General features: G+C 48.7%; 1 long non-coding RNA gene across 1 annotated transcript in view; it reads right to left on the bottom strand.

The window, feature by feature from the left end:
- LOC149352277 (uncharacterized) overlaps nucleotides 1-21,574 on the bottom strand; it is an 81,878-nt gene that overhangs the window by 39,198 nt on the left and 21,106 nt on the right. Inside the window, exon 2 of the long non-coding RNA XR_016290728.1 lies at nucleotides 9,218-9,466. This is a non-coding gene — a long non-coding RNA (uncharacterized LOC149352277). The remainder of the gene's footprint in view (nucleotides 1-9,217; nucleotides 9,467-21,574) is intronic.

Here is a 21,574-nt window from a genome sequence, read left to right as displayed (position 1 = left end):
GCATGCAGCCTGGCAGGTGGTGCTTAAATTAATGATTGGTCGCGCGAGGTTGCTCGGGAAGAGCAACCTGGATCGTACAAATTCCACCGGTGGCAGCACCTGGCATCCCAGGGCAGTGACACATATCGCTTAACAGCTGCACCAATGCGCCAAGAGTGGTATGGGAACTCCCAGGGATGCATGAATGGTAAGTCGAGAAATACCAATTCTGCATATATGGGCATTAACCGAATGCCTATCGCATAATAAACTTAAGGCGGAGCGCGGGTCCCGCTAGAGCGGCGACTGCCTTGACGAAGTTAGCGATCAAAACAGGATGCGGGGGCGTAGCGACGGTGGTTAGCCATGCAGAGGTAGAATCGCCAGCTGCGTGGTATCAGGTTACATGACGCCGCAGCGTTTGGCGACTGCGTTCACAAAGTGAGCAGGCAGGCTTGCGCCTTTTCAAGCGTAGAGCCTTAAGTGTCTCTGCCGACTTTTCTGATCAGTAATAACTTTATTTGATGCGGGTCGCCTTCTCAAAATTCCAGCGGTACATGGTTCCACCAGCGGCGGAATCATCTTCATACTCGGCATATTTTGCAGCTTTCGTAATTGGGCTTCAGGGCCCTTTTAACAGAGTGCACGACACCTCGCAGCGTACGAGATTCAGGCTGGTAGCACGGACGCCATCCCAACTCGTAAGGGGCGACGCCAAACACTACATAGTGTATATGGTACGGTATGGTATGGTATGGTATGGTATGGTATGGTATGGTATGGTATGGTATGGTATGGTATGGTATGGTATGGTATGGTATGGTATGGTATGGTATGGTATGGTATGGTATGGTATGGTTGGTCCGTGATTATTATGGTCCGAAGTTGCATCGGGGCCATCACAGACGACGTAATGAAGGGATTCAGATAAATTTCGTTCTCCTGTGTGCGTGTGCGTGTGCGTGCGCGCGTGTGTGTGTGTGTGTGTGTGTGTGTGTGTGTGTGTGTGTGTGTGTGTGTGTGTGTGTGTGTGTGTGTGTGTGTGTGTGTGTGTGTGTGTGTGTGTGTGTGTGTGTGTGTGTGTGTGTGTGTGTGTGTGTGTGTGTGTGTGTGTGTGTGTGTGTGTGTGTGTGTGTGTGTGTGTGTGTGTGTGTGTGTGTGTGTTTTGGTCCGGGACGTTGGCGGCCGTTGATACGAGCGGCACACAGCTGGGTGCAATTTGCTGGCGACGAAGGCTAGCAGACAACTAGGCCTGCTCTCGACCATTCGTTTTGGACGTAGCTAGCACCAAGCTGCACTTGAACTGCCGTAACTGCCATTTCATGCTCGCGGCACTGCCGCAGAACTTTACAGATCTGGTGCAGCGAGTGCAGGCGAATCTAACGCAGCTGTAATCCTGCAGTTTTACGTCGTGGCTGACCCCGGAGAGCGAGCTCAGTGTGGTCCTATGGTGTCACGTGTGGCCTCTCGGGAAGGATTCGTGGTTCAGAACTTCTAGGAATGCTCCTAGGCCTTGGGACGCCCCGGTGTAGGCCAGAAAAAGCTCGGTCTTTGTGAGGTGTGCGGTAAGCGAGCGTACCAGTGTTTTGCATGTGGAAGGAAACAGCATTGCTGCACAGTGGCTGAGGCCCCTAAATTTTGTTAGTACAATAAAATTATGAGAAATAAACGCACATATATCTCGTGGTCTGACCCGCGTTTTCATATTGCAAAATATCCAATAATTCCTTTCGCAATACATGCTATTGCAGTCTGGCGAGTTGGCGCTAACCATGACGGTCACAGAGGTTTATGTGTACTATTATGTAAACGACGCTTATGCAGACCTGAGCAGAATATTTATTTTTGTTTTACACTTGAATTCAGTAATAAACTATTCAACGTGTCGCCTTTGGACTTCGCGATCAAACGAACTGCGTCCTTACACAGTGGCTTTATTCACTGCGGGTCCAAAGCCTGTTCTGCCACGATGTACTTTTCTAGCTGTCGAGCTGATAGCGCAAAACGCCTCCGCGCGTTTGAAAAAAGAACCAAACAGGCGGCCAGGGAAAAGCAGATCGCCGTGGGTTGCGCCAATACGTGGCCCATGAAGAGAGGCGTGAAACGCGCCCGAGTGCGAAGCGTGTTTGCGTTGGCGCGCGAACGCGGGGACATTTTTATCGCGCTACCGCACGCGCCTTCTGCGCCGCAGTAGACGCGAGATCGGACTCGCTGCCTCCATTCACCCCGGCTGATTCTGTCGAAAAACTCGCTCTCGCCGGGCTTCGGTGGCTTTGCCTTGTGAGGCCCAACGCGTTGCTTTTATCTTCTTTATTTTTGTTTCAAGCGCTGTTCGTCGATCTCCGTTCTCCTCTCTTCTTTTCGCGTTGGTGCAAGTCGCGTTAGGCGACCTCGGTAGGCGTCAAGCAGCGAAAACTTTTCTTTTTTTTGTTGTTGTTGGCCAGCCCTATGGTTCAGTAATGTGGTACGAAAAATACTTTCTTTTTCCAGTCATTCGCCGGGGATATATGGAACGTGTTCGTACGAATAATGCATAAAACTAATGTATACGCTCGACTTTTAAGTATCATCCTATCCGTTTCAGCGAATTAAGAAAAAAATGGCTGGGTCTTGGCTCAGATAACCCTGGTTATGCAATTGAAAGTCACGCTTGCATAACCAGCGTGAAGTCACACTGCGGCTTATTGCTGCAGTGCCACGTGCCTGCCACAATGTTGTCAGCGCTAACCCATGCTGCCCACATCTCTCTCTCACCACCGCCACGCACCTCACAGCGCGATTGGGGAGTCAACTGATCCAGGGAGCCAGTTACGCGCCCTTCCTTTCCTCAAAATTATCGGAGCCTAGAACGTTGTCAACGCTGACACCAATGAACACAATGAACGCCGACGGCGTATACAGCTTCAGTGCCGCGTTTCTGCCACAACTTTGTCGATGCCAACGCAAGCAGCGCACATCTGTCACTACAGCCACGTAGCTTAAAGCGCGACTGAGGTGTCCACTGTCCCAGGGGGCCAGTTATGCGCCTTTGCTCTCGAAGCTCCCGCTCTTCATCGGTTTCGCCTGCCCGTTTAGCGCGCTTGCGCTCCCTATCGACTGATAAATCCCTCGCACGGTTCGCAACGTCGACCAGCTGATCATACTCGGCCCGACGTCTGTGAGTACCCACTCTCGAGGACGTCGGCTCCGACTGACTTGCTTCGTCCATATAAACGAAGCATGCCTCTCTAGCGAGACACTGGATAGGCAGCGCGCAGCGGCGTCGGCGGATCGCGCGGCTGCAGCTGCTGCGAGTCACGAGGTACGTCACGTGGTTACTTACGCAGCTCCACTCCTCCTTTTTCCGTTATCCGCACAGACACCACGAATTCGGCGCCGCTATTCGCTTTAAAATAGCTCACGGAAGCTATTGCGCTCCATTCCCACCTTTCCAGCTATAAGCAAGTAGTTATAGAGTACAATGTAAATACTGTTACGACCCAACTTGAGACCCGCGATGATAACGGTGGCGGATTCAACAGCGGAAATTTCGAAAGGTCGTTTGACCCCCAAGATGACCCCACCAAAAAGAATGACTAGCAGGGAAGTGGTCGATGGAGCTCTTCCCACGCTCGGCTCGGTGCCAACGACCTTCCCTTCTAGAAGCGACCGACGATACGACAAGGGAAGAAAGGATTCACCTCGTCTGAGAGGACCCGGAACGATTCCGAGGAAGCCAGCGCAGCTGCGGCCGCGGCGCCATCATGCCACACCTGTGTTCGAAAGGCACGTGCTGTTCGCGGTAGTGTTGCATCGCAGTGCGAAAGAGCTGCAGACTTACGTTTCCTCCTCGCCAGTTCCCACGGGTGGGCCTGCAACAGGTGTCTTCGTTTGCTGTGTTGTGCAGTGCCGATCTTTGTGTCGCGATGAATTGCCCCCTGGTGAAAGGGCGGAGCCTTGGGCTATTTAACCAGCGCCCTAAGGGAGAACGAACGCTCTGGGCCTTGGGTAACAGTCGCTCGACGCATTGAACTCTTAATTTTTGTTTCTTTGTTTTTCTGCCTTTCTTTATGTAAATAAGTGTCTTAAAAAAAGTGCCATTAAACCTGCTTGTTTTCGTATCCCCAACCTTCGAAGCTTCAGACTTTCCTCAGCCCGACGACGCAACACGCTACCAAATGGAGCCCGGGTTCGAGCTTTCCTGGGCGCCACAACAATACCCTTTTGGGCAATGGTGTCCTTGTGTTTCTCTTAGTGAAAGCACGCAAATTGCTCAGCATCTCTGACTTGCGGCAGAGCGAGCGCCGGAACTAAACTCCGGCCGATGACAACAATAAAGAAATCAAGATATTCCCAATAGTATCGCACTTTAGTAAATTCTCAAAAGTAAACGATCCTGATACAAGGTCCCCGCTCCTCATTTTCCTTCTTTCCTCTGCGTTTTTATTTTCGATGAATGCATCTCTCATTGCTTGACCGCACACTATACGTATATAACGAGTCTACCCACTATCTTGTCATGATCTCGTCGACCTGTCAACACCGCGACGAGATCATGACTGCATTATAAACATTGGTGGTTTCGATACGATTCGCGCATGTCAGCGGTTTCACAGCATTATTCCCAGCGCATTTTGTGTGTGGGAGCGCTAGATTTGTCTCGTTCGAACAAAATATCCGGAGTGTTTCATTTTTTTTTTTATTAACGCACTTGACGCGTGAACGATAAAACGCTTCATCTGCACTGGTGGTTTTGCTTCTCATCACTTTCAAATGTACCGGTAGTTGTGTGTGGAAAATTGAGTAAAAAAGAGGTTTGTCATGGGCATTCTGCTGTGAAAAACAGTACGTGTAACCGAACAAAGTGATACGCGCCGACTGCGAGCCAGCGCTCAAACAGATGGATCGGCTTTTGTCTAATATAACAGCGGCAGGGTGACATATTGGCATTCTTCCTTTCCGGCCTTACACGTCATCCTCCGATTCAAGCTGTTTTATATAATAATGTCCTTGGTTGCTTTAAAAAGAAAACGATTTATGCAGTGTGATTTATTCGCTGGGGTATATATTATCTTTCTCGGCTTGTTCTGTGTTCGGCGGTAAAAAGTCAAAGTGTTTATTTAAACAACGCATTTGCAGTTGTATAGGCGGCAGACCAAAAGGCAGATAAATGCCTGAAGAAGAATCTTCCCCCTCATGCTCCCACTCAGGAGCACAAGACATTCAGCGCATAAAAAAAACTAAATGGAAATACAGACTGAGTGGTTTGCATTGTAAAATAGCGTTATATATTGAATATCTATACGCTGTTAACCAAGCACACACACAAAAAATGAACAGAATAATTACGCCTGGAGTGACAACAGGTACATAGCGATGTTCCTTTCGAAAGCTTTCAATTACTTGTTTTCTTGAATGATGTTCGCAGCAGAATGATGATCACTTAAAAAGCTGGAAATTCTGTAAATTAGTTTCTGGGTGCCGTTGTTTGTGCGTATTTTTTATTTTATTTTGTGTGTTGTGTCTTGCAGTTGCGTACCTTCGCAATGTACTAGTGGCAAATTGCGGCAGGATCGCATTGCGTTTTTAGGTAGGTGGCTATCTTTTTGTTTATAACAGTCCACACAGTAAGCAAATGGGGTTTTCTAAACATTGGGTCATTGTATGTTATGTAGGGTGCAGCCTCTATTATTAAGAGTGTAATATCGTTGTTTCTTTAGCCACGTAGGCAAAGGTTCTTTAGTTTCAATACATGGCACGATAGACCAAGAGATATTGGCACGAACTTTATCAGTGTGAGGTGACCAATCTAAACGCTTGTCAAGTAAGACGCGAAGAAATTTACATATGACACGTTCAGATTGCTTCACCACACAGTGTTTCTTGTTTGATGCACTTGTTACGCGCGCGAAATATAATGTAATTAGTTTTTTAGTGTTTAATTCCACTTCATTAATATGAAGCCATGCAGATAAATTTTCCAGCCTTATATTGGCGTCTACTTGGAGTGCATCTGGATCTTGTCTGGAGAGGAACGCATTGGTGTCGTCAGTGTACTATATTATTTCTGGTGTAGATGGCACGTTAATGATATCGTGTGTATAAAACAGAAATAACAGTGGCCTAAGAATAGATCCTTGCGGCCCTCCATATTGTATTTGACCTACACATGACTTCCCTTGGCTAATATCCGTGTACTGGTGAAGATTTGCGAGGTAACTTTTTATTAATGCGACAGACTCCTCTGATAACATATTTATATAAATTATGAAATAAAATGGATGCTTGTTGAAACCTATGGCTTGTTTTAAGTCTAGAAAATCTCTATTGTATACATTTTCTGATCAAACTTTTCTATTATCGTATCCTTGATTTCTATGGCTGCCATTTCTGTAGATTTCTCCCTCTGAAATCAATATTGTTCCAGGCTATGATATTGTTTTGCTGACATAAATGTAGTAGTTCGACGTTTATAACTTGTTCAATTAATTTGGAGAAGACCGGTAGCACCGAAATAGGTCTATAGTTGTTTGGGTCATTTCTGTCGCCTCCCTTGTGTATAACGGATACTTTTGTAATTATCTGGAAACACTACGTTATTCAAGATCAGGGTGTATATGTGTATAAGTGGCGGACTAATCTGATGACTGATCGATTTTATAGGTTGAACTTTAATGTCATCAGCACTACAGGCATTGTTACTTTTTTTTTTTTTTGTTATGGTATTGATTTCCAACTCGACAAAGATGAACACTGAGCTTTCGATGCTGGGTGAAGCATATGTTTTATAATCACATCTACTTGTCTGACATGTACAGTCTTTGTCAAAAGTAACCAGGCTCCATTGTTTGCTTCTCATTCATATAACAGAGCCCTCACGGCTTCCCTAAAGATCAAAAAGTTATTTGAAGGTGAGAACAGGGGTTCTTCTTACCATACATAGATTTAGACCTTGAGGCCTGGCATAACAGCTTCAATATTCGACTGAGAAGAAAAACGTGCAGCCTGGTTACTTTTGACAAAGACTGTACTTGGAGCCCCTGATATGAGAAAGTGCTCATTAAGTTTGTCAGCAAGCAACGTTCCTGTGTAAGGCACATTAATAGTTCAGAGATGCCGTCTCTTTTGTTTTCTTGCATTAGGTTATTTACAGTGTTAGTTACTTTTTAGGGTTGGTGCAAATATCCTCATCAACCCTAACCCTAATATCAGAGCCTAACTTGATACGAATTCGTTTGAATTCAGCTAGTCTATATTTCTCGTTCTGATAAAAGAGGCGAATATTCTGTCAAGTTTTTTTTGTATTATTCTTTTTAGAAGGTCGACACTGATCTATGCCTTTCTGGCTTTTTTATTCTTTTCAAATTCAACTCCAGGGACTGCTTGGTTGTAGAGATCGGTAACTGTTTTTATAAAGAGGTCATGTGCTGCAACGGGGTCAGAAAGTTGGTGAACATCTGTCCAGGTTGTTTCTGCTACTGAGCTTTTAAACATTGCGATCTTGTCTTCATTAATGATTCCGTACTTAATGGGAGCACATGCCATAGAAAGACTGCGTAGTGTGAAGTAGGGTGTAAACAACATGAAATTTGGTAAATGGTCACTAATATCAGCTGCTAGGGCCCCTGCTCGCAAATCGTCCTTTGCCTAATTTGTAAAGCACAAGTCTAGCAAAGCCTGGCACATGTTTGCCACTCTAGTCGGCACCTGTATTGCATTTTCCCAACCGAACGAGAGAAAAATATCAAGCATTCTCTGTCTACTAGTATCAACCAATAATATAGCGATACTAAAATAACAGCAGGCGACTTAAACTGCGTAGAATACTCTAACATACAGAACGCAGACAATGGGAGAGAAACCAAATAGTTATTTGTCGCAAAAATCCCTGCCTTGCTGACAGAGGCGATGAAAGCGACTGCACATCTAGGAAGTACGCGTCGCAGTTTCGAACAACAAACAAATCGCCATCCCTAAACCGCCTCCTTGGAGAAAGAGAAAGTTCATTCGAGTGGCGTAATCCTGGTATGGTGGCCCTTTGCAAGGCCGGATTTATAAGGGAGAAGGGGGAGGGGAGGGGGGTCGGATTCTTCCCCCTCCCCTAAGCGAGAGCATTTTCACATCAAAACCATGTTCAACCTCAATTTTTCTCAGAAAAAAAAAAGCCAAGAACTACATGGTGCAAGTGGGACCGCGCCCTCCAAGAGTGGCCCATAAATCCGCCCCCAAACCTCTGCGGTCCAGCCCAGATCATAAACGACATCTTGTTTTTCGTTCTTTCTTATTCGCCCGAGAGGTCGGGAAATACGATTCATCCTCCTCCCTGTGTGTAGATTCATCCCGTCAATAACGTGTGACCTTGTGAGGTGCCCCTCATGGACCACGTAGACTGCGTACCTTATCTGCATTGCCGGAGAACATCCTTGATGTGGCGTTAAAAAAAAATAAAAAAAGTATCCATGTAGAGATAAAAAGACAGCGGTTTTGATCGGGCGAAATTTCGGCCGGTAACACTTTTGCTCCGCTCGAGGTCGCAGTTCTATTTTCACAGTGCATGGTACTCACGCCGAGCAAGCGCGCAGTTCGAGGCTCTCTCGCATTCAAAGAACAGCGATGCAATGCGCGTTGCGCAGGACAGCAGTGTCCGATGTGGACCACACTAGAAAGCAGGGAATGGGGATAGAAATGCAACGAGTATATCATTGTGCGTTTCCTCCTTGTGTTCACACCCCGCTACGCGCCTCTTCAGTGGTTTCCGGTGCTTCCTCTTTTATCCCTTTTGTTAACACCCCAGCATGCGTTGTCCGTTTCATTGCACACGCCGCTCTGGAAAAGCTGTTTGGGATAGCCGACCAGAACGTGCACCCCTGCATACTTTTCTCGGGAAGCAGTTGACACAATTGCGAACGGCGATATATAAGCGCATGCTGCAAGAGCACCACCGGTTAATTGGTTCATTCACTGAACATGCTGTTGCTGTCGCACTGTGGAAAGCACTGTCAAACAGCCTCCCTTTATCTCTTCGCGGTGCCTTCGCTCTCAGTACAAGGTCAAACAACTTTTTTTCCCACGGGCACGCGACGCCTTGCGTGCGCAGCGTGTCGCTGGTTCCATTCATTGTATCAAGCCCTCAGTTTCGTCGCACATGGGGAAGACTACTGCAGGCGGAAGGCATACCGAGAAAACGTAACGGACGGGAAGCAGGCCCGCGGCGGCGGTCTGCGCCAGCGGGGCGGTTGCGAAAAGAAGCCAGGCTCACCGGTCTCGGCCAGCGGGTCCAAGGGCGTCCGACTGGGTCCTCCGTACGGACCATGGTGCCGCGGCCACCAACTGCGGAAACGGCGCCGCACCGCCGACTGCTGCTGCAGCGCGACCCATCGATGGTCGCGGTGAAAGTGGAGCACCGACGAAGGGGGGATCGCGGAGTAGCGCTCACCTCGAAGGAACGAGGCGGAGGGCGAAAGGCCGTTGGGCAACGATTAGGCTCGTCTCACCTCCAACGCGTCTCCTGTGAAAAGACCAGCCGATGCGTACGCGGTCATACCCGCACGTCGCTCGGACAGAGCTGTATTACAAAATGCGACTAAGCCACGTAGGATCGCCGTGAGAGTGTGTGGTAGGCACAGCGTAACCTGCGCGCCCACCCCCGCATCTTTTAGTGTGCCTAGGGCACAGTGCGAGGTTCTGGAGCCCCAAGAAATTCCTGAACACGCACACGAGCATGCAGTTCCTCATATCAAGGGTGCATTTTTGGCACGTAAAAAGCATCGTGCTGTGGCTCCTATGCAGATATCTCCACGCAGGTCCTTGGTGCCCAACATTACAAAAACAAAATAAAAAATGAAAACATCTGAGCGTCATGCACAGAAACATGCCAAGCGCTTGTTCGTTAACCATACCCGTCCCACGGACAAGCCTGAACCATCGCGAATTTTTGTAAAACCACTGCCATTTTCGCTCTAAGGATGCCGAACGGCCTCTTGAATATAATGTCCATAACTAAAGAAAGAACACGTAAACGTGTGCTTTACACGAGCGAGAAGAAAAAAACATAGTTTTCGTCATCCCTCAGGAAGACAGAATGACAGCCCATCTGGATCACATCGATGGCGCATTCTCGATCCTGACGCGTCAGATGGTCGGCACTGGAGCTTTCAGTTAGCCTAACGACAGCGAAGGTGATGTCGTGCATCTCCCAGAAGAGTCCCGAATACAGCAATTGCTGTGAAAAGCAGAAAAGTTTGGGGGTGCAGGGAGGGGGGGGGGGGGAATATTCGGCATTAAAAGGGTTAACATTTCAAGTTCAGTGACTTCAACAGCGGTAACAATAATAGTAATACTGGCGGCTGTTTTGTGCACACTGAAATAAATGCTTCTAAGTTAGATTCTATTTTGCGATAGGCAAAGTTAGGTGGCACAGTCCGACAACCAGCTAAGCCGCAGAGTTTTCTTGGCAGCTACTGCAGCTGGGAAAAAGAAAATGCGATCAAAGGCATCGGGCACAAAGCCCGAGAAGGATAGGGTGCTGTTAAAAAGTAAGTGCACTGGTCCGAGCTTTACACATACGCAAGAATACGAACGTTCTGTTCATTAAACCTAAATACCGCGGCGCACTTAAATTCTCCTATAAATCAGACAGTAATGAAGAATAGGCGACATGGAAGAGCCCAGCATTAAAACTACAAGTACAACCTCGTATGCAGTAGTGATAAATCAGTAAAGGAGATAAGAGCAAACCCTAAGAACTGCAATAATAGATTCAAAAACTGGCTGAGGCTCAACCCGGCTGAACCTAGTAAACGAGCGAAAGCGAAGCTGGCGGCATTTATAGCGCAGAATGGTGTGACGTCATTGCTACGTCATCGCATGACGTCACATCAGGTGATGCGAATCTCGGTACTAAAGGTCAAGGTGAAAGTTCAAAGGTCAAGTAACTACTGATCATCAGTCACGTGGTTGCTAATCATTAGCTATGACCATTCCATACAGGCATATCATGGTTATGCGCAGCAAGACACACAGTCATACACTGTTGGCCTTGGTGGTGTGTGCTTGGTTTGACCTTGGTCGGGCTTCAGGTCAAACGCGCAAAGTCAGGCGAAACTCCGAGCTGTACCTGGAGTAGTGGAGCTTTCGCTCTAAAATAGAACTAGGCGTGCATCAAGTGCCTAGGACATGCTGCAAGCAGAGGAATGGTGTGACTTAAAGGAAAGAACATGACGCAGTGGTTATATATACACGGCTACTAGTTAGTAAAACTTAAAAATGTACACCGACTAAAAGGAAAAACAACAAACAAAAAACGACGTTCCGGCTGCCGTATACGGCAGGCTTGTCCTCCAAGAGATGACACAGGCAGTGGATCAGAATTAAATACGCTTGGCAAGAGGGCCCACGGGGCGTGCGTAGTCACTGAATAATTTAGCGTATACGGGGGTTGGATTTTCCGCGTTGCGATTGAGGATGTGACTAGTGGTTCGAATGTATAATTATTCGAGGTGAAGGCGACGGAAGAAATTCTTTTCAGTTGCCAGCACGTGCTCCCTATACCCCAGACGATGTCGTGGCCGATTGGTAGTGTTCGGCGACAGCGCTGGAGTCCACTTTTTAATGCGAAAGCATTTCTTGTCTCATGAGTGGCGTGTGCAGGACCCGTCGGCAGAGCGTGTCGGCAGAGTGGGTCATCGGAGCGTGTTCGCACGATAACGACCATTCGAAACAAGAAATTCGACGACAGCGCGGCTCGAACCCAGGCTCTCTGTGCCAGGCGGGCACGCAACGCATACGCCACGAAGGTTTTTTTTTTTAGTCGTGGTATTTATTACACGCGTTTATATGCAGGAAAGAGCTGTATATACATTATTTGCAAAGTGATTAGCCAGTAGCCGAGCAAGTCCTTGGTTCCAGCGTGTTAGAGGGGCACGAAGTGAACGCGTTATGGTGTGTACGACGGTAAAGTTTGTTGGGGGATATGTAATGACGTTAGACAACGATGATTCGGAAAAAAAAGTTGCTGCCGTCATCCAAGGGTCACGTGATAAACTTACGTGACAACGACGACTTGCAAAAAAAAAATTTCCTGACGTTCAAACGCAAATGCTCTCGCATTTCTCCAATGCAGCAGACTGCAGTGCTCTACAATTTTTGGTTTTTACCCTCGTTACAATGTTCTTTTAGGCGCCTTTTAAAATCACCAGCCTCGTCGATGTAGACACTGCAGTGTCACAGCCGGAACACGGGACGCTGTAAACAGCGCCAGGGTACTTTCCATTGGGAAGAACGTCTTTGACGTTAACCAGCGCATGTAGCAGTTTCCTTGTCGGGACATGGGTGACGTGGACTTTTGAATGTGCACAGAATGCGTGCCATGGCCTCGCTTATTCGGCGGGTGTACGCAACAGCGGCACGTTTCAGAGGGGGCGACAGGGGCATTGGGCAAAGATAGCTGCTTTTTTACACATGCCACAAAAGGGTAGCTGTTACGTGAGAGTTCTTGCCGCACAGTATCGAAGTCAGCTGCGAGAGCTTCAGGAGAGCTGTCAATGCGTTTTGCTCGTTTGAATAAGGTTGAGGCAACTGTTTTCTTTTGTGCGGCCGGGTGAACATTTTAAGCTAAGGTATCTTCCGCAGTGGGCAGATTTCCTATAAACGCTGTATGATAGATTTCCACTATCGCGTTTTACCAATACGTTCAGGAAGGGCAACGCACCATTGGCTTATTCTTCAATTGTGAAATGAATCACTCCTTCTATGGAATTCAAATGGGACGGAAAGGCTAGCACAGCATCTTTACGTATGAGGCGAAAGCAGTCGCGTACATATTGTTGGAGACGGATGGGGTCCTGGAGATGACTGACTCGTTCAGCACCGCAGGTCCTGGCTCCGAATGACCGTGTCGGACTGCGTTATCGAGGAAACTGTACAGAGGGTCTATTTTACATATTTACAGACGAGAAGGGAATGCCGCGATCACAAAACAAATCCCGTTAAATAGGGTTCGTGTTCCCCAGATCCCTGACTGGGGAATGCAGTTCGGAGTACGATGACCAATCGAATGGGCAGTTGATGGCGCTGGCGGTACCACCCACGGCAGGGGGCAGTGCTGATGCTCTCTCGCTCTCTCACAGCTCGGGGGATGGGAAGGGGTAGATCAACAAACACTGATGCGTCGCCTTGTCCACTGCGGCAAGTCTTCTGTGCGTTGCCTCCGCGGGAAAGGAGTATCCTGCAGTCTCCCCGCAGTTGAATGAACGTCCTCGAACTTCCCCGCCGGATGTCCGAAGCATGAGACCTCTGTCGAGGACACAGCGTCTTTCAATTAGCAGCCTCGCTCAGCGTGACCTTGCGTAGCATCACCCCGTCCGGTGACCCGAATACCGACTCGGCCAACGTATACCGCTGCTTCCGCCGTGCTTCCTATGCATCTGTGCTTCCGCCGTTGCTGCTGCTGTCACAAGCTCTCGCCACATCTTTGCTTAACGACGACACACGTCTGGTGGTAATTTCTCCCAGGCCCGTGGGACACAGCGTCTTTCGATTAGCAGCCTCAGCTTGACCTGGAGTGGAATCACACCGTCCGTCGTCGGCTATGCTTCTGTCGCCGGCGCCAGGCCTCGTCGTATCCCTTGCTTCGCGATGAGTCACATCCGGCTCCCAGGACCGCGTTCCCCAATCTTGACAATATCTATAGAAAATTCTTGGCGGTGAGGGAAAGGTTTCAAGGGCACGACGTTCGACTGATTATAAAGTATGGTTTGCGACAGCCGCCTTTTTGGTGCTTTTTTTTTACGCCCCGCATCAAGAGGCTAACTTTCTTGTCCTCTGCCATATCGGGGTCTGCACAATGTAAGAGGCGTCTCATTTCTTCGACGTACGCGGTAACTATCTCGTTTGGATGCTGGGCCTGAGCTTGAAGCATAGCTGATCCCCCACGAGGTGCTCGCAAAAATGCCGCAAGACGTTCAAGTAATGGGCATTAGCTGTTCGGTAGCGCCATCTATCGTCCATGTGATTTATTGCCACGTGATTAGGCTACTTTTCCATACCTTACGGCGAGCAGGCGCCTGCAGCCGTGAGGTCGGATATTTTTGATCAATTTTGGCCGAAAAAGTTTTTCGAGTCTTTGGAGGGCAATTTTTTCTTATCTAAAGGCGGTAGGTGCCCGATCCCCATGAGGTATGAAATTGTGACCTGCCGAGTGCTGACGACATGACCGCCATGTTAAGCCTAACCGCAAGTAAATATTAACCTAATTACACAATATTGGTGACTAACACGTCCTACTCATCGAGCCCGTTACGAATATCCATTAATTAGATTATGACATTATCGATTAGATAATTATAGGCAATTAAATATAAGCATAACCATAACTAAATATTAACGTCATCAGTCTACTGTTCTACTAATATAGAGAATTCCAAATCTAATTCGTTTTATGATGCCTAATAAATTGTTCAGTTAGAAGCGATTAAACAGTCATGTGACTAGTTAATTATGACGTCATAAAATCAGTGACGTAACCAATCAATTACCAATTGGGTTGATATATCGATTTACTATGGGGGCCGCCATCTTGAATTAGAAAATTTCACGCTGAAGGGAGGTGGCAGCAGACCCCAAGAAATCGAGAAACGTGATGAATAAGAGCCAACGCTCTTAAAAGTTTTAGGAAGCTCCTTAAATGTGTCCCATTCCCTCAGGGTAGTATCGTGGCCCTCGTATCACGTACGAGCAGCTCCAACTAATGCAAAGATGTTCTGAAGCTTCATAACAATTAGTCTCAGTTGCTGAATGCTCCTACTTGCCCGTACTGACCCGACCTTTCTGCCTCTTTGCCTGGGGTGCTTCAAAATGCAGGATGTATTCTGGGCTAATGTGGGATCACCAGAGATATCGTAGCAACCGAGGCCATTTTTGATGTTGTAGGTCCCTTTTGGAGTCGGCTTATGGTCCGAAAGGAGTCCAAATTCAGGCGCCAGCCCTTACTGGAGGTAGCTCCTTCTAACCGCTCCCTCGCTCTCAGCAGGCTGGGCAGCTTTCTCTTTGTTGAGTGCTGGAAAACGGCTTCTGCTGACGCGGCGACTTGGACGGGGAATCCTTTGCACTCCCCGCACTTCCACCAGATGCCACGTGGCGGTGACCACGCCGAGGACAATAGAACGTGGCGCCGAAACGAACTCTTTATTGGGTTCCCTTGCGCCCACAAAGCAGCTCAGCGGCAGCGATAGCACAAGCTTATGCTCGGTGGTCGTCGACTCGTCGAATAACAGTCACCGTCGAAGGCGGCGGTGAGCTTGACAAAAAAAAAGATTTCCGGGAAAAGACGCGAAAAGCAACCACGTTAATATCGAACAACGTTGAAGCGCTTACTCGTGTGCTCTGACCATTTGAGACAAAGCTGGTCTGGAGCTGTATTCTGTTACGATTCATCATTCCACTTTCCATTTCATCTGATCAAGACGGTAATGTGACGAAAGCAACAGCAGATGGGAAGGCGAATGACTGACAGACGCAGCCGGTCTAGTCGCGGCACCGCGCTAGCCATTAGAGAGTTTTAGTATCGGGTCACCCTATCGCTTTGGGGATAGGGGAATAGCGGGACGCTACTGCGCATGCCCAGAGCGCTAACGCCCATTGGGTGTTTGGGTGAGCGGGCGACGCTAACGCTAAATCAGCATACGTCGGCACCATGAGAGGTGGCTCAATCACACTCACACTCACGGCCACTCGCACTCACATCCACTCACACTCAAGGTCACTCGCGCTCACAACCATTCACTCACGCTCACACTCATGACCACTCGCACTCACAACCACTCACTCATACTCATGTCCATTCGTTCTCACAGAGACTCGCTCGCGTTCGCAACCATTCACTCACCGTCATGTCCACTCACTCTCATTCACGTTCACGCATTCTTTCCTTGTTTACTGACAACGGAGGGGATGAGCGACTGCCCTCGTGGCTCTCCTAGCGTAGCCTGAGTCGCAAAGATGTGGTGGTGAGCCGCCCAGCCTCTGTCGGGTTAGTTGCAAATTTTCGCAGTTTCGAAGAAAGTGGTCTCTCATCCCGCATATTCCATGCACCGAATGCTACACACCTGTGCCCCCGCGCTTGCTGCTGAGACGATGAGTGCCTGTTCCGCGTCAGCTAAGATGCCTAGGCACGTTTTTGAACGGTGTCCATAGGCGTGTGCAGGGTTCTCCATGAGAATGAGCCAAGTTTCAGCGCAGTGCCCCCCCCCCCCCAACCTCCTCTCACTTAGGCCCCTACGGCCAAAACGGAGCGCAAAAATGAGGAATCATTAGAAAACATTTATTTCCATGTGATGGAATTGCAAAATATACAAGATATTATTCAGCAGTAGTTCTTATTTTAATCTGTAACATCGGCAGAGGAATATATGGTATAGAGAGGATGAGCACCTGGTTTTTTGACACTCAAAATGTGAACTAGGGAGGGGAAAGCTTCAGGGGGCTTGCCAGCGTTTCCCCAAGAGGTCTCGGTGAAACGTTCGCAAGCACCCTGAGGCTTTTCCCTCCCTAGTTCACCACGTGAGTGCCGGCAGAGGAAGGCAGACTCTGCGTCGCTGAAGCGTTCATGTAGCATCGCGCTTCCATCGTGATTTCCATTCTCTCTAGACCCCAGGAAATGTGACAAATTTTTTTTTTGGCTACTGTCACTGGAAAAAGAACTTGGAAAGATTGCCTCAAAATGACCCGGCAAGTAAGCAGTTCTTGGAACCCAACATCATGGGTCTTCGGCTGTTCAAAAACCTGCTTGACCACAGCATTGCACTGAAACAATGGCGGAACAGGCCCGACAGAGTAAATGTATGGGGCAGATTTATTTGACGATTCGGGGGCTAAGACAATTTTGGAGGGGGTCGAAGCCTACTCCCTTGTGCGCACTCCTATGACGGTGTCTAAGTAACAATAATGAGTTTGCCTTGACAGTAGTCTAGGATGGGGTCTAAATTAACAATATTTGGTCTTCTTTGACAACGACGTTCGGTGACTGCATGAACACATTGGAGTCAAGTGGCGACTGCGAATACTTTTCTCGGAATGGAAAGTGGAGCATGTTTTTCAAACGATCGAGTGATTTCCTCACGGAAAGAGAAATGGCTGGAATGGGCCGCAAGTAGAAGATTTCCCCGCGTAATAACGATGCTAGGGGCAGTTGCCATTATCAATCCATTTACAAAACCTCCTAAGCTTACTATGTGTGACCGATCTGTGGACATGTATGCGGTGCAGTACATTTTCTGCATTGCACATAATCCCTATCTGAAGGTGGCTTTACAAACCAGCCAGGTACTTTTTAATCCAGTGCGTGTGGAGACCATGCGCGCATCCGCGTGGTAATCAGGGGTGTTTACGTTGCACCAGATTATTCTCCAACGTCCTTCGAGGAAGAATGCGCATGCAGCTAATTTGTGATCCATTTTGTAGCACGTGTCCTTCTGAAACGATAGGACTTTACTGGGAAAAAGCGCTATCCAGAAGTTCTTAGATGAAATTGTAGTATCCGGTTCAAAGGATACCTCCTGCTGTCGAGATATCAGTGCGGGTAGGATTGCTGAAATCGGTGCGTGCAAACAGAAGTTAATCCACTTACTGTACTGAAAACACGAAAAATAAACAAAATCGCACTTCAAAAGCTCACTTCGATTTCACTCGCCCAGTGCCAAATATTAGGCTCCATAAATCAGAACCACGCCTTGCATACATACAGTGGAAGCTTGTATGCAGTTGTTGACTTGCCATAGGGCAGCCCCCAGACACTCAAATTGCCGGCGACAGAGTTCCGCTTACATGACGCTGACAGGAGCCTTTTCATGACCACAAAAAAAAAAATTTTTTTTTTGGACTCCGGGGAGAGCGCGGGGGAACTTAATTTTCAACTCTTTCCAGTTCTACGAGCACAGTCCAGTGTCTAACATGGCGGCACCCTTCGACCTTTTACGAAAAGCTCCTGGCCCCCCTTCCGTCCACCGCAAACAATTTTTTTCTTCTCTTCTGGTCACAATTTTGGCTCTGGCGCCCGTCGGACGTTTTTTTTTCTTCACTTCCTACCCGGTATTGGCAGTTTGAACAGCAGCACTCGCTTGCACGATAATTTTAGGCGAAACGAAAACTGTCGCCCTAACTTGATTCTTATTAGCTTTCATTTTCTTGTATTGTTTTTCTTTTGTAATTTTTTTTCTTGCGCGAAACGGTGACAATACTGAGACATTCTATTTTCTATCCCTTTCCCGAGTACATGAAAATTAAGCTCGAACTATACGTTCCCCCAATCAAAAAGGGTGCGGCCCGTTTGGTTGCCACCTCATATCCACTGCCGAAAATCGCCGCAACGTTTCATCACAGTTGAGTTTTCCTCTCAATCTTTTAGAGGGAAATTGCATTGGTGATGATTATTGAAGGATGCTTGACATCTTGCAGATTCGATATTGCTCAATCACCTTGCTAGAGGACACTTATGTAGAGGTTAACTTTTTATTAAGAGTTAATAAAAGAAAGATACAAGCAAGGAGAAAACTTATTTACATTTGACTGACTCGTAGTTTTACGTGACGAAACCAGCCCTCGGTCCCGCCGAAACAGCTGGCTTTAAACCCTATGCCCCCGCCCTCGGTGGGGACAGTAACCAATCAGGTAACTCTACAAGCATCCATCCAATAAATTATTGGGGAAACGAAAACATCACCAATCAACGATTGGGGAAGGACAACACAGCCAATCAATGATTTTGAAAAGAAGATAGCTAATCTCGACAAACACTGTACAAACTTTCCACCATCAAGATTTCGGAGGATTCTCCCTTCCTCCCGCGAGCTTCGCGAACATTCTCGCTTTCCCACGGTGCAGGTTGTTTCAACCTCTGGTAAACTCAGGTTCCAGAAAAGCCACCTCAAAGCCCATCTGTTCAGTACTGTCACTTCCAAACTGTCTTCATGCCTGGAGCTAGCGTGGCAATATCCTGTTGACCACGCCTCAAGCTGTCAACGCGCGCCGCCACAGACATGAGACAAAAACTACGTGACGCGACGCGGATCCGCCTTGCCGCAAGAACGTGCACAGTTGGATGCGACCTGACGTAAACGTTCCCGGAGGAGGTTTGACCTCTCCCATATTCTCGGAATCCTGCGCTGTCCGGCGCCCTTTATCTCACATTGGGCAGCAAGCCTGACTCATCCCTTTCTCTGCAGTTGTGGGGAGGGCAAAAAAAAAAAAAAACTCAGTGGACATCCCTTTATCGCGAACCCGGATGCAGCGTTTGTACTGTGTTCTACCAGACCTTCACGCGCGTGCGACCTGTATATATTTATATTTATCGTGTTTATATGTAAATAGATTTATTGCCTGTGTACCCTCCCCCTGTCCTTTCTACTATCCCCTCACCTCTTTCTTCTCACTCCTACACGCTGCGTGCTATCCTTTATTTCCGCTGCCCCAGCTCAGGTGCTTCCAGTAGCGGTAGCAGATGCCGGGGTAGCAAAAATTCTTTTTCCTTCCACATTCAGTGCTTAATAAAAAAAAACCTACTACTACAGTGCACAGCACCGTGAACTTCACTATCACTATCGGCACGAAACAATCATTTCTGGCGCAAATTAAAACATAAAATATTGCCATATTGCTACCTCGGGCCCGAGGTAGCAAGGTCTGTTACGGTTCTCCCATCCCGTGAACAAAACCTCATTGTGATTCACACCCCGAACCCGGCGGCGGCTGACCGGCTCCTCGGGGACATCTCCATTAACACCGAGCATGTGGAGATTCCACTTCACGGATACCTTCGACAAGACGGAGGCGATGTCTGCCACGGCGTCACCACCGTCAGCAACTCGGACACAACTGAATCGCTTCGGCAGCAGGTGCAGTGGAGGGCAGGCACCGTCGCCGAGGTTCGGAAATTCGGCTCCTCTAACAAAGCTCGGATCACCTTCGCCGGGAGGGAGAAACCGCGTTTTGTGCACTATGAGAACATGCTTACCCTGTGCAAAACTACTACCGACTATCCCGGCCGGCGGCCTGTGGGGCCGTTGGCCACCGAGTGGACGCTTGTCCCCAACAGGCAGCCGAACACGTGCGGTCTCTGAGCAACAAGCCCCGCTACAGGAGGGGATGCGGGCCCCTCACGAGTGTGTGCCGCTGTGCTCGGATTGTGGCGGTGCACACGCCACAAACTCGCGGGAGTGTGCGGCGAAATTCCGCAAGCACAAGATGGCCGCCCAGAAGGGCGAAAAAAAGAAATTAGCTGCCAAGATGAAGAGCCGTCATCTTGGCCGCCCCGGATAATTATCAAGCCAGGACAACAACACTGAGAAGCCGGCGACACCCAACGGAGGAGCCGGCAAGCCCTGAATGCTGCGAGCAGGGACCCCCTGGTGATTGTGGGCGACTTAAACGCTCATATAGCACACTCTGGGGGTACGTGCGTGAAGAGAAGCGCGGACGCAAGCTAGCGGAACTTGCCTCCACGCTGGGCCTGACCCTTCACACCGACCCTGCACATCCAACGCGGGTGGGTAACTCCGTGACTCGGGACACGTGTCCGGACCTTGCCTTCGCCAAAAACATAAGACACGCAGAATGGACCAACACCGAGGAAACCCTCGGCAGTGACCACTGTATACTCAACACCAGCGTCTGAACCAAACCACTGGCAAGATCCCACGCACAAGCCCGCCTGCCTGACTGACTGGACAAAGTTCCGGCACACCTACACTAATTCAGCCCCTATTCACGAACAAGGCTACCACGCGTGGTCACAAGAATTAGTTACACATCTTCGTTCGGTAGAAACTCAAGTTCAGAGGCCACGCCGGAGGTGGACAACCACCTCCTGCACCTCTGGGAGGCGCGGCATAGCCTCGTCCTCAGATGGCGCCGCCAAAAACATAATCGGAAGCTCAAAATTCGCATCGCCGAGCTCACCCAGCGAGCGGCTGAGTATGCGGCCCAGCTCGCCGACTCGAATTGGGTGGACCGCTGCAACACGGCCGCTAGACAGATGTCTAGCCGGAGCACTTGGCGTCTCTTTCGCGCCTTGACCGATCCGACTAAAACCAGAGACGAGACACAAAAACATCTACAACGGGCTATCCATAACTTCAGCGGAAATACCTCAAGATTAGCATGCAAACTACGCGATCAATACTTCTGCATCCATCAGGGCCGCCGAGGGCCAGCGTACTCGTATGCAGGTTCCGAGAACGCGGAACTGGATCAACCGTTCCGGCTCCACGACCTGAAGGCGGTCTTGAGTAAATTGAAACGAGGAACGGCGCCGGGAAGAGACAAAATAACTGTGAAATTACTTGCCAACCTTCCCGACCCGGCCTACGAGGCGCTCCTCGCATACGTAAAACTCAATCTGGCTACGTGAGGCCCCTCCCAATCGAATGGAAGACCGCCCTGGTCACATTCATTCCTAAAGCCAGCAAAGCCATAAACACGGACAACCTCCGCCCCATCTCCGTCACGTCTTGTGCGGGAAAGCTGATGGAGACAATGGTGCGAGACAGGCTGTCCGAGTTTTTGGAAAACCAGAATGTATTCGCAGATACCGTGTTCGGGTTCCGCCCGCACCGGTCCTCGCAAG

This window comes from Amblyomma mixtum, chromosome 3, assembly GCF_055824585.1.
Source record: "Amblyomma mixtum isolate Tamu chromosome 3, ASM5582458v1, whole genome shotgun sequence".
Classification (NCBI taxonomy): Eukaryota; Metazoa; Arthropoda; class Arachnida; order Ixodida; family Ixodidae; genus Amblyomma; species Amblyomma mixtum.
The sequence above is the reverse complement of the archived record's forward strand: the minus strand, read 5'-3'. Positions and strand labels throughout refer to the sequence as shown.